General features: G+C 37.2%; 1 pseudogene; it reads right to left on the reverse strand.

Moving 5' to 3' along the window:
- Positions 1-10,024: 10,024 nt before the first annotated feature.
- On the reverse strand, positions 10,025-10,680 carry LOC138145318 (ER membrane protein complex subunit 8 pseudogene; annotated as a pseudogene).
- Between the last annotated feature and the right edge of the window lie 2,412 nt (positions 10,681-13,092).

Raw genomic sequence — 13,092 nt, forward strand, 5'->3', positions numbered from 1 at the left:
ACTTTACTGGTGATTTGTGCTGACCTCTTGGACCTTGTTTGTTGGTCTGTGTTGATTTCTATGTTGATTATTTGTGTTGAGTTCTCAGACCTTGTTGGTGGATCTGAGTTGATTCCCCAGGCAGATAGTGAATTGATGAATATTATTGTGGCTCTGTCAAGCTTTGTCTTCCCAGGAACAGGAACTGTGAAGGACTTGAGGTGGACTGGACCCTGTGAACTTCAATATGGGATGGGAACTGGAAGAAGAACTGGACAAGGAGCTGGACAAGGACCTGGGAGGTGCCTGCCTTTGAACTCAGGTCACAGTTGGAGCTGGGACCATGGAAGAGGAACCATGGAAGCTGAGAGCCAGGCTCAAGTCAAGCTGAATGAAGACTTTACTTGGATACTGTGTACTGACTGAGAAGATCATGATTTATGTGACCTAGGGGTGGAGAACTTTGACTTTTGTACTTTATGATTGACTAAATGAATGTACTTCGTTTAAAACTATATGACCACTTTGGTGAAAACTATGTGGCCATTTTAGTGATAAGTTGTTGAGTTGTGACATGGTGCATTCTGTATATTGATTTTTGGTGATAAGTTGTAACATTGTGAATGCTGTACTTTGATTTTATATGAATGTTGCTCTGATATGTTAGTGAATAAATAGAGAGCTCACTATACTATGTAATCAGAACCTTGAAAGCTGTTCACAGCATCAGTCCTCTGGAAAGCTGCTTGTGCATGGCTTTAGAACCCTTTCATTTCATAATTGAGGAAACTTATGTCTAGGAGGTGAAGTGCTTTAAACAAGGTCACACAGGTAATGAATGACAAAACCAGGAATTGAACATAGATCCTCTAACTCCAAATTGAGTGCTCTTCTTATTAATGCATGCTGCTTTATATCCATATAATATTGTTGGAACGGTACTGGTGCTAAAATATTTATTTTTATATCAAAATACAACTTGGGATGGGACAGTTAGGTGGCATAATGGGAAGAGTGTTGAACCTGGAGTCAAGAAGACTCATCTTCCTGAGTTCAAATCTAGCCTCAGATACTTACTAGCTGTGTGACCCTGGGCAATTTACCTCAGTTTCTTCATATGTAAAGTGAGCTGGAGAAGGACATTCCAAACCAGTCTAGTATCTTTGCAAAGAAAACCCCAAATGGGGTCATGAAGAGTCAGATGTAACTGAACAACAATAACAACAACTTGGGATGCTGGAAAAGCCTCCAGGTTTTCCCAAATGCAATCCATGTTGCCCTTTTCCTCCTATTCAGTTTCCAATCATCCTGATCCACATCTTGCCATTGGACCCAGATGGCTCAGTAGGAAAGAGTGAGGCTGGTGACTTTGTACAGTCCTCCCTCATTTAAATCCAATTCATTTGCAAGTCATGACATCTTGCCTTGAAAGTCATGACAATATCAGTATATTATCCAGTTGAAGTGCCAGCAGCAGCTGGGTGCCATATTGGATAGAATGTGGGTCTCAGTCAGGAACATCTGAGTTGAGATCTGGCTTCAAATACTTACTAGCTATGTGACCCTGGGTAAGTCACTCAACCTTGGTTTGTCTCAGTTTTCTCAAATGTAAAATGAGGATAGTAACAACACATACTTTGAAGGATTGCTGTCAATATCAAAAGAGATAATATTTGTAAAATGTACATAGCACAAAACTTGGTACATTGTAGGCACATTGTATCCTACTTTTATATTTATATACAAATATACTTATATACTTGTATATAAATGCTTATTCCCTTCTCTTTCATCTTCTAAGATGAATATTTAGGCATTAAATTACCGGGCTGCCAATCTAAATGAAAGTCATGGTTTGGATAATGGGAATTTCTCATAATGTAGTTTTTACTGTATGGATTGCTAGACTAATCTCTTCTCAGTAGTCATGGGTCTATCTCATTGAGGAAGGCCACTTTTGAGGGGCTATTGTAATCTTTACAGTATTATTTATAAATAGGAGCATATAGAGGATGTCACAATGAATAGATAATTTTTCTTACATTTGGACTTCATGACACAAATATCATGGCAGACAAATATGTCAGGTGTGATGCATCTTCAGGGATTTTTAGCCATTTTTTTTTCTATGTGTCATGGACCCTTTGTCAGTCTGGTGAAGGCAGTAGATTATTTTTTAGAATAATGTATTTAAATACATAAAATGAAATACATAGGATAACAAAGGAAACCAATTATATTGGAGTACACATCAAAATATTTTTTAAAAAATCAAAATTATGGATCCAAGATAAAAATCCCTGATAGGTGGCATAGCCCTTAGGTTGGAAGATGCCAGCTAAACTCTCCCATGGGGCTAGGACCAGGTTGTACATAGTTGAGAAATGTTTAACAAAATAAATAAAATACTATGGAACATAGATAATGTTAATTTGTAGTTTTCTAAATCAGTATGGCTCTTGGCCCCTCAGAGATCTGTTTCTATTTGAGTTTGACACTGCTAATGGAGAGGAGGGAGTGAGGGACTCAGAATTCAGAAAATTTGAGTTCAAATTCTGTCTTATCCACTTCCTAGCTTTGCACCTTGGAACAAATCACTTAACCTTTCTCAGACTCAGTTTTCTCATCTATAAATAGTGATGATAACAGTATTGACCTCATAGAGCTTCTGGAAAGATAAAATGAAATTACATATGCATGTATATGTACATAGGTATGTCAAATGCTTATAATATTAATAGCCTGAAGTTCACTAAATAAAGTTACTTCTATAGTTGTAAGGAATCTCATATGAATATGTATGTATATATACATATGTGCATATACATGTATAAACTTTTTAATCAACCAGGATCTGTCTTTTTACCCTCCCTCTCGAACAACACACCAACTCCCCAAGTTGAGAACTTGATTAAAACAAAACTCATTACAAATATGTGTAGTTAACCAAAACAAATTTCCACATTGGCCATGCTCCCTACCTCAGTTTTTCTTGTCTTATTGTGCATCTTGAGTCTCTCACTTCTCTATCTAGAGGAGGGTAACATATTTCATCATTAGTCCTCTGAAATCTGATAAGAGTTCAGCATAATGATATTCCATCACATTTATATACCATAACTTGTTCAGCCATTCCTCAATTTAGAGGGACTTCCTTGGATATTCATCTTTTGCTACCTCAAAAAGTTATAAATATTTTTTATACATCCCTAGAGTTTGTTTTGTTTATAACTCTTCTACCACTCTTAATCTACCCTCTCTCCACTCTTAATCTACCCTCTCTCTAATTTCCCCTCTCCTCTTCTTTTCTTTCCTTCTTATTTTCCTATTGAGTGACATGGAATTTTTTTTTTTAACCCAATTCTCTGTGCATTTATGTGTGTGTATGTCCATGTATTCTTTCTTCTTTTGACCAGTTCAGATGAGAATGAGGTTAAAGGGTCAGCTGCTCCCTCTACAACTTATTTGTATAGATGTCTACTTATGCACAATGAGAAATTATTTTCCCTAACATTCCTTTCCCTTCCTCTTAGTGTATTTTTTTTTTTTTTTGCCTTTTGGAAAGCAATTGGGTTTAAGTGACTTGCCCAAAGTCACACGGCTAGAAAGTGTGTCAAGTGTCTGAGGCTGGATTTGAACTCAGGTCCTCCTGACTCCAGGTCAGGTGCTCTATTCACTGTGCCATCTAGCCACCCCTGCCCTTAGTGTATTTCTCTTCCTCTTTCTTTCCATTCTTTTTTTTTAAGATCATCAAGATTGTGTCTTGAAAAAAACCACTTGACAAAACCACTCCCAGTCATTATCTAATTGGATTCTCTCTAAGAACTCTGATAATGATAGAATTCCATTACTCTCATTTCTTTTTCCAATTTTTCCTTTATTCTCTTGCTTGATTTTTAAAATCCTTTTTGAGCTCTTCTATGGTCTAAGAGCAATTCATAATTTTCTTGGAGTGGACAAATTTATCATATCCCCATATTTGGATGCAAGCAGTTTAACTTTGCTTAGTCCTTTATCATTGCTCATTCATTTTTACCTTTTTATCCTTCTCTTTACTCATTGATGACTTCCGTGTCTAACATCATCATTGTATCCTTCATTCCTCTTCACTCCTGTTTTTGAACTTCAAATTTTCTCTGTAGCTCAGGTCTTATGTTTCATTTTATTTTTTAAATATTTATTTATTTACTTTGATTTTTGGAGGGGGGAAGGTAGAGCAATTGGGGTTAAGTGACTTGCCCAAGGTCACACAACTAGTTTTTGTGTTAAGTGTCTGAGGCTGGATTTGAATTCAGGTCTGCCTGTCTCCAGGGCTGGTGCTCTATTCACTGTGCCACCTAGCCACCTCTCAGGTCTTATATTTTAAAATAAGTTTTTATTGTTGACTTCTGTTTCTAACATCACCATAGTATCTTATGTACCCCTTACCCTCTCTGAGAGCCATTCCATTTGACTAATACTATTTTTTTTAGAAAGAAAAAAGTCAACACATCTTCCTGATACATTGAAAAAGTCCAAAAACATATACAATGTATAATATCTGTGGATCTCCACAGGTGGACCTCCACCTCTCTCAAAGCTCTTCATTCGAGTCATGCTTTATCTTTATAATTTTGTTACATTTACTTTTAATTTTTTGGTGTATTGTTCTTTCCATTTACATTGTTGTATTTACTGTGTGTATTTTCTCTTGGCTCTACTTCACTCTGCATCAGTTCATATAGATCTTTCCACACTTCTCTGTATTCATCACACACATAATTTCTTACAGCACAATAATATTCCATTACATTCATGTACCACAATTTATGTAGCCATTCTCCTGTTGATGGGCATTTACTTTGTTTCCAATTCTTAGGTATCTCAAAAAATTTCTGCCATAAATATTTTAGAGTATGTGGAGACTTTTCCCCCTCATTAATACCTAACTTGGGACATGGGTCCATAATAGAGCTGTGGTTCAAAGTATATGAACATTTTAGTTATCTTATATACATGCCTTCATATTGATTTCCAAAATAGTTGTACCACTTCACAGCTCTACCAACAATGTATTAGTGTGTCTATCTTCTCACAACTGCTCCAATATAGATTATATTTGTTATATTATAATAATTATATAACTATTATTGTATAATCACTGCTGATGTTTGAGAATTTACTTTGTAGCTTTCTACATTCCCGAAGCTATTCACTGTGTCACTAAGTGTCTTTACAGATTCCCTAGGATTTTCCAAGTAGACCATCATATCATCAGCAAATAGGGATAGTTTTGTCTCCTCTTTACCTATTTTCATGCCTTTAATTTCTTTTTCCTATCTTATTGGTGTTGCTAACATTTCCAGAATTCTATCAAGTAATAGTGGGGAGAGCATATCTTCATTTTACTCATGTATTTATTGAAAAAGATATATCCCTGTTACATAAGATACTTGCTTTTGGTTTTAGATTGATACATTTAAATATTATTTTTAAATGTCCCTCTATATCTATACTTTGTAATATTTTTAGCATTAGAGTTGTAGACTTTTTCTGCATCTATAGTGATAATCATGTGGTTTTAGATGTTTTGGTTTTTAATTTGATAATGTTGATAGTTTTCCAAATGTTGCAATTGCTTGTATGAATTGCTTGTATGAATCCTACTTAGTTATAATGAATGATTTCTTGGATAAATCACTATAGTCTATTTGGCAGGATTTTGTTTAATATTTTTGAATAAGTATTCATTAATAATATTGGTCTATGGTTTTCCTTCATTTTTAAAAAATCTTTCCCTGGTTTAGTTATTAGGATTATATTTATTTTATAAAACGATTCTGGTAGGGTGCTTTGGTTCTTTTTTTTTTTTTTTGAGAAAAATTTGTGTGGGGCGGCTAGGTGGTACAGTGAATAGAGCACCAGCCCTGGAGTCAGGAGAACCTGAGATAAAATCTGGCCTCAGACTCTTGATCACACTTACTAGCTGGGTGACCTTTGGCAAGTCACTTAACCCCATTTACCCTGCCTTCCCCTCCAAAAAAAAAAAAAAAGAGAATAATTTGTGAAGTATGGGAATGATCTTTAAAAGTTTGATAGGGGGATGATGGTAGAGTCCAGATGGTGTAGAAGAAGCAAGAGACTCACCTGAGCTCTCTCCCAAACCCCTTTAAATCTTTTAAAATAATGCCTCAAAATGATTTCTAGAGTGGCAGAAACCACAAAAAGATAGGGTAAAACAATTTTGCATCCCAAGACAACTTAGAAGTTTGGCAGCAAAGATCTGTTGCATGGGGGTGTGGTATGTGAGGTATGAGAGTGGAGCATAGTTTGGTACATGCTGCACCCCAGAAAACCAGCAGTAGGCATTAGGGAAATTGAGTCAGGGCCAGCAGTGGTAATTTCCAGACCTTTCAGCTCACAGATGGTAAGAGTATCAGAAAACTGGTCAGAAGGAGGTTATTGGGGTCCCTTTGCTGTCACCAGGGCAGGATTCCACTGCATTGCCCATACTTGGATCTGGGTTGCAGTTTGGGTCTCAGTCTCAGGGTGAGGAGGAGCACTGCCATACCAGAGGTTATAGTTGCAAAGGATCTGGGACCTGGTCACAGTCCCAGGGTGGAAAAGAATGCGTGTGGTTACTTATAGACCAGAGCACAGCCAGGAGAGCAGTAAATATAACTCTTCCTAGATCACACCATCTTGGAAGAAGCACAAACTTACAAGTTCTCAGAATTCTCTCTGGAAACAGCTGCACAAATAACCTGAAGCTTGGAACAGTGGCCCCTCCCCTTTAGAAGCAGAGTCTCTAACATAGAGTTAAAAGTCAAGAAATAGTCTGGAAAAATAAGCAAACAGCAGAAAAAAGATCCTGATTACAAAAAGTTACCATGGTGACAGAGAAGATTAAAACACAAACTCAGAAGAAGAAAAACATGTCAAAACTGCTACATCCAAAGCCTCCAAGAAAAATATGAATTGGTCTCAGGTCATGTAGCAGCAAGCACCCCAAGCACGTCCTCAGGGTTTGCAGCTACCACAGGTTCTTGGATCTGCTTTGTTAAAGGAAAGCAACTCAAAATGGGTTAACAAGCTTACTTTAATCAGTTAGACATATATCGTTTACCTTGTTCAGGAGAAAAGGTCAGCACCCTGAACCTCAAAGTATACAGGCATAATTATCAAGACAGAAACATCAAGTAGACAGATTTCCAAACTGTCCAACCATTACATTCATACCCAGTCAACATCTGGGTTTCCACATTCTGGGTTTTTCAAAGCCGGGGGACTCTCAACAACGGCTTCCCAGAATTCAGATCAAATCACAGAACACTTCTCAAAGTGAGTCCCAAAACAATGCTACACATCAGGGCTTATATAGCCTTCTCCTGGCTCAGAGAATGTAACAACCTTATTGACTCACTGGCCAATCAAGAAGTATCTACTGAAAAACAAGCCTCCCCCACCCCAGGCTTCAGGTGCACATTAGCCTAGGGGCAGGGAAGATCTTTAAAATTTACATTCTTATTACAGGTCATAGAAGAGATCAAAAAGGATTTTAAAAGTCAAGTAAGAGAATAAAGGAAAAATTGGAAAGAGAAATGAGAGTGATGCAAGAAAATCATGAAAAAAAGTCAACAGCATGGTCAAGGAGGCACACACAAAAAAATCCTGAAGAAAATAACATCTTTAAAAAGAGAATAAAACAAATAGTAAAAGAGGCACAAAAATCCAATGAAGAAAAGAATGTCTTGAAAGTAAGAATTGGCCAAATGGAAAAACACATCCAAAAATTCATTAAAGAAAAGAAATCCTTAAAAATAGAATTAGTTGGGGCAGCTAGGTGGTGTAGCAAATAGAGCACTGGCCTTGGAGTCAGGAGTACCTGACTTCAAATCCAGCCTCAGACACTTGATGAAATCACTAGCCTTGTGACTTTGGGCAAGTCATTTAACCCCAATTGCCCTCCAAAAAGCAAAAAAAAAAAAAAAAAGAATTAGCTAAGTAGAAAAGGAAATACAAAAGTTCACTAAAGAAAATAATTCCTTAAAAGTTAGAAATGGACAAGTGGAAGCTAATGACTCCATGAGACATCAAGAAATAATAAAACAAAATCAAAAGAAAATATGAAATATCTCATTAACAAAACAACTGTCCAGGAAAATAAATACAGGATGGATAATTTAAGAATTATTGGACTAGAAAAGGATTCTGGGAAGATGTTGGAGTAGGTCAGAAAGCTTTCAGGTCTCTAAATTTCCTCCACAAAAAAGGACAGAGCATCTCAAAGGGAATGTAGAGCAGCAGAAATAAACACAACTTAGGGTGTGGGGTTGGAAGGAGCTTTAGTTTTAGAAATTTTCATCTCACTGACAATGTGGGGGTCTGATGGCTGAGTAGGAGAAGACTGAAGGACCTTCCACTGTCAAGAGATGTACTAGCCAGATACATCCTAAACTGTGGCTGCAGGGGAGAAGGAGCTAGCACACACCTTGTGAATGTAGTTGTAGAGGGGCAGGGATCCTGCTGGCTGTGGGTACTTGCAGGAGAGCAGAGGCCCTGATTTCAGTTCTGGGGCAGAGAGAACACCTGTAGTTTGCAGTTTTTGGAGGGACTACAGGGAGCAAGTTCATTTGCAGGACAATGTGGATGGGGACCCTAGCTATGACTTAGGAGTGAAGTAGAGAGCCCAGTTTGAGTCCTGAGACAGACCTCAGAAAATAACAGTGAGAAGGACCTGAGTCCTGAGGCATCATTCCCTATACATCAGAATGAGAACTTGATTATACTAATAGCTGCTAAAAAAAGCCAAATAAAACAAAGAAACAAAATAAAAATGAGTAAGAAAAGAAGAACTTAATCAGAGATAGCTACTATGGGAATAGAGAAGATCTGGATTCATATTCAAAGGAAGAAAATGGGGCTAAAAAGTCACTCCTTTTTCATTGAAAAATGTCCAATGGTCCCAAGCACAAAAAGAGTTCTTGTAAGAACTTAAAAAGCCCTTTAAAAATTAAAGAGAAATGCAGGAAAAATTAGAAAAAATAATAAGAGCAATCCAAGAAAATCAAGAAAATTATTAAAAGAAAGTCACTCAACTGGAAATAGAGAATAAAAAATGTTAGGAAGAAAATAATTCCTTGAAAACTATAAATGGATGAAGGGAAACTAATAACATTTTAAGGCATTGAGAAGTGATAAAACAAATTAGAAGAATGGAAAAATAGAAGAAAAAGCGAAACATCTCATCAGAAAAAAAACAACTGATCTGGAGAACAGATATAATATACTATAATAATATAATGTAAGGAGAATAATATAAGAATAGTCAGGCTATCTGAAAATTAAGATTAAAAAAAAAGAATCTTGATATAACATTATATGGAATTATACAGGAAAATTTTCCCAAAGTTCTAGAACAAGAAGGTAAAATAGAAAAAGAAAAAAACCCATTGATCACCACCTTACAGAGATCCCAGGAGGAAAACTTAGAGGAATATCATAGCTAAATTTAAAAGGTCCCAGAGTAAGGAGAAACATTGGAAGCAACAAGAAAAAAAAATTAAATAGCATGGAGCTACAATAAGGATTACTCAAGACCTAGCAGCTACTATATTGAAGGACTATAGGTCTTGGAATACTATATTTGGTAGAGCAAGAGACAAAGGAAAACTTTTACCCAGCAAAGTTAATTATAATCTTGAATGGAAAAAACCCCCCACAAACATTTAATAAACGGAAAGCTTTTCAGGTATTTGTTTTTTCTTTCATTTTTTTTTTGTTCGTTAAAATCATTTAATAGGAACAATCTTGGATAAGCAGAAATAGCTTTGATTTTGAAGGTTAGAGCAACATACAACTGGGAAAGAATCCACAGGGACAGCTAGATTCTCCTCTAGAGATCTTTGCTTTAAAAAGATGGCCACTTAGACACACTGCCTCTTTTGAGCCACATGCCATTTCTTAAAACTGTTGCCTTTCCACACAAGGTATGGGATATTATTTTATTTATATTTAAAATATTTCTTTCTTTTTCTTCAGTGTAGTAGAAATGCCCATAAATCAGTCAGTGGAGTCCCTCCCTAACATAGGTGTAGAACAGCTTTATTTATCTCTGGGTTTGTCCAGTCATTTTGGATGTCATCCAGGTGTTTATCAAAATCCACAAGGGTCTCATAGGTCCTGCTGTCCAAGAGAGAGATGCCAAGATCCTCCAGGCTTCCAGCCAGTCTTCACAATAATCATAGTGTGTTTCTCTGTACCACCATTTGTTTTCATGATGCTCATACACATGGGTTTATAGAATCATGGGTTCTATGCACTCCATTGTAAACTTTGTGTTGTCTACCTAAAGCCATGATGAGTGAAGCATCATCGAAGCCCTTGGCATTTCTGGAAGCTACCTTCTCAGCAACCTGGTTCAGACTAACATCTTTTACATGTTCATTAGCTTGAGATAACCAGCAATCACATAGCTATTATCTTTGCAGCATGAATCAGTCAAGGTGAGGGCCACCTCCAGCTTGGGGGCCAGTACCAGGGTGCGGTGGAAGAGGGGCATACAATCCACACAGAGTGTCTGGTGCTGGGGTATGCCAGATGATCCTCATGGGGCTTCTGCTTCTTGGTCACCAGGAGCCAGTTGATGGCACAGTGGGGATACTTGGCCCAGTGTAGTACCATCTTGCAGTAGGCCTGGGAGGTCAGCTTCAAGCCAGGCATGGTGAGGCCCCGGATGAGGCCCACAACAATGGCAGCCTCCCAGGCCCGGGGTTGCTCTGCTCTGGCCCCAGGGTCCTCAGTATAGACTGATGGGTTCCTGGAATGGCCTAGCTTCCCCACCCCATATCCCCCATTCCCTGGCACCCCGCCACCTCTTCTCTTATGCTGCCTGGGCTAGACTGCAGGCAGTAGGCTCCTGTCAAGGTGCCCCACAGCCAGCTCTGGAGGAGGAACAGCTGCCTGGCTCCTCTCATTGAGCTGATTTTCAGGTATTTGTGACAAAACCCCGGGTCATAAGGGAAAACTCTACATATAACATCCAGGAGAAATATAAGGTAAGCATTAAAGACCAATTATAAGGGACTCATGAGGTCAAATTGCTTTGTATTAATGAAAATATTAACAATACTCTTATAACTGTCATCATCATTTGGATAGTTTGAAAGAGTCTTGGGCTGAGCTATGATGGAGTAATTCTAAAAAAAAATAAAATTGGATGGTGAGAGATAAAAAGGAGTAATTATCTCAACAAATGAGGCATTAAAGAAAAAATTGACACAGAAGGAGCTGGTAGGGGGGAGGATGGGTAATGCTGGACCCTTATTCCCATTGGGAATGGGTTAAAGAGGGAACAAAACACACACAAATATATAGAGATATAGATTTTTTTATCTATCTATCTATCTAGAGATCGATCTAGAAGATATAAAAATCGAAATTCAGAAAGAAATTAGAGGGCAAGGGGATAGTTTGGGGATGGGGGAGAGGATATGGGAGGAACTTTTGGAAGGGTGGGTAGGTTAAAGAATAGGAGGGCACGGTAGCAGTTAGAAGTAAAAGAGTGAAGTAAAGAGGGATAGGAATAGGGTAAGAAGGATAGTGAGGAAAAATAAGAAAGAGGAAAATACACAAGTAAGTATAACTGTCAACATGAATGGGAAGAATTTACTCATAAAATGGAAACTGATAGCATATTAAAAATTTGAATTCAAGAATATGTTGCTTCCAGGAAATGCTATAAAAATGAGAGATATACACAAAGATAAAATAAAGGTCAGGAGTATAATTTGTTATGTAAGGAAAGCAGGGATAATGATCCCAGACAAAGTTAAAGCTAAAATAGGTTTAATCAAAAGAGAAAAATAAGAAAACAGTACTATGTGTCAGCAATATTTTTCAATATTGTTTTAGACTATTTAAAATAATTAGACATTATAAAATACCTGAGAGTATACCTGCCAAAACAGACACAGGAACTATATGAACATAGACATAAAACATTGTTTGTACAAATAAAGTCAGATCTAAATAATTGAAGTCATATTTATTGTTCATGGGTAGGAAAAGCCAATATAAGAGAAAAAAAGACAATTTTACCCAAGTAATCTATTTATCCAATGCCATCCCAATTAAATTGCTAAAAAGTTATCTTACTGCATTAGAAAAAAATAGTAACATAGCTCATTTGAAAAAATAAAAGGCCAGGAACTTCCCCCCCACCACTAAATAATATTTTTTTCTCTTTCCAATTACATGTAAAGATAGTTTTAAACATTCACTTTTATAAGATTTTGAGTTCCATATTTTTCTCCTTCCTTCCTTCCCTCCTCCCTCCCCAAGACAACAAGCAATCTGATATAGGCTATACATATACAATTACATTAATCATATTTCCACATTAGTCATGTTGTGAAAGAAGAATCATAATGGAAGGGAAAAACCATGAGGGAAAAACAAAAGAAAAAATAGTGAAAATAATATGCTTCATCTGCATTCATACTTCGTCATTTTCTTTCTCTGGATGTAGATACCGTGTTTCCCCGATAATAAGACACTGTCTTATTAATTTTTTTGGAAAGAAAAACACCAGAGGGCTTATTTTCAGGGGAGGGCTTATTTTAATGAACATTGACAGCAATTTTAATAAACAGGTAAATGTGAACAAAAAAATGTACCTTTATTCAATAAGCAAATCACTGGGGAAGAACAGGATGATGCGCTCACTGCTGCAGCTCTGATTGGATGCAGCTCGGAGCGCGGTGTGTGTTTCACCCGGGGCGGGGAAGACGGTGCATACAGAGGGTACCGTAATGTAGTGTGTAGCGCAGGGGATCACCTTCACTACAGTAGCAATCTCAATAGGGCTTATTTTCGGGGGAGGGCTTATTTTAGAGGAATCTTACACAGTAAGGGGAGGGCTTATTTTCAGGATAGGTCTTATTATCGGGGAAACACGGTAGTATTTTCCATCATGAGTCTTTTGAAATTGTTTTAGATCACTGTACTGCTGAGAAAAGCTAAATCTATTATAGTTGATCATGCCATAACGTTTCTGTTACTGTGTACAATGCTTTCCTGGTTCTGCTCACTTCACTCAACATCAAGTCATATGAGTCTTTCCAAGTTTTTCTG

The sequence above is a fragment of the Petaurus breviceps genome, unplaced genomic scaffold (assembly GCF_028583685.1).
Source record: "Petaurus breviceps papuanus isolate PSGF00001 unplaced genomic scaffold, PetGlider_PUasm1.0 90734, whole genome shotgun sequence".
NCBI lineage: Eukaryota > Metazoa > Chordata > Mammalia > Diprotodontia > Petauridae > Petaurus > Petaurus breviceps.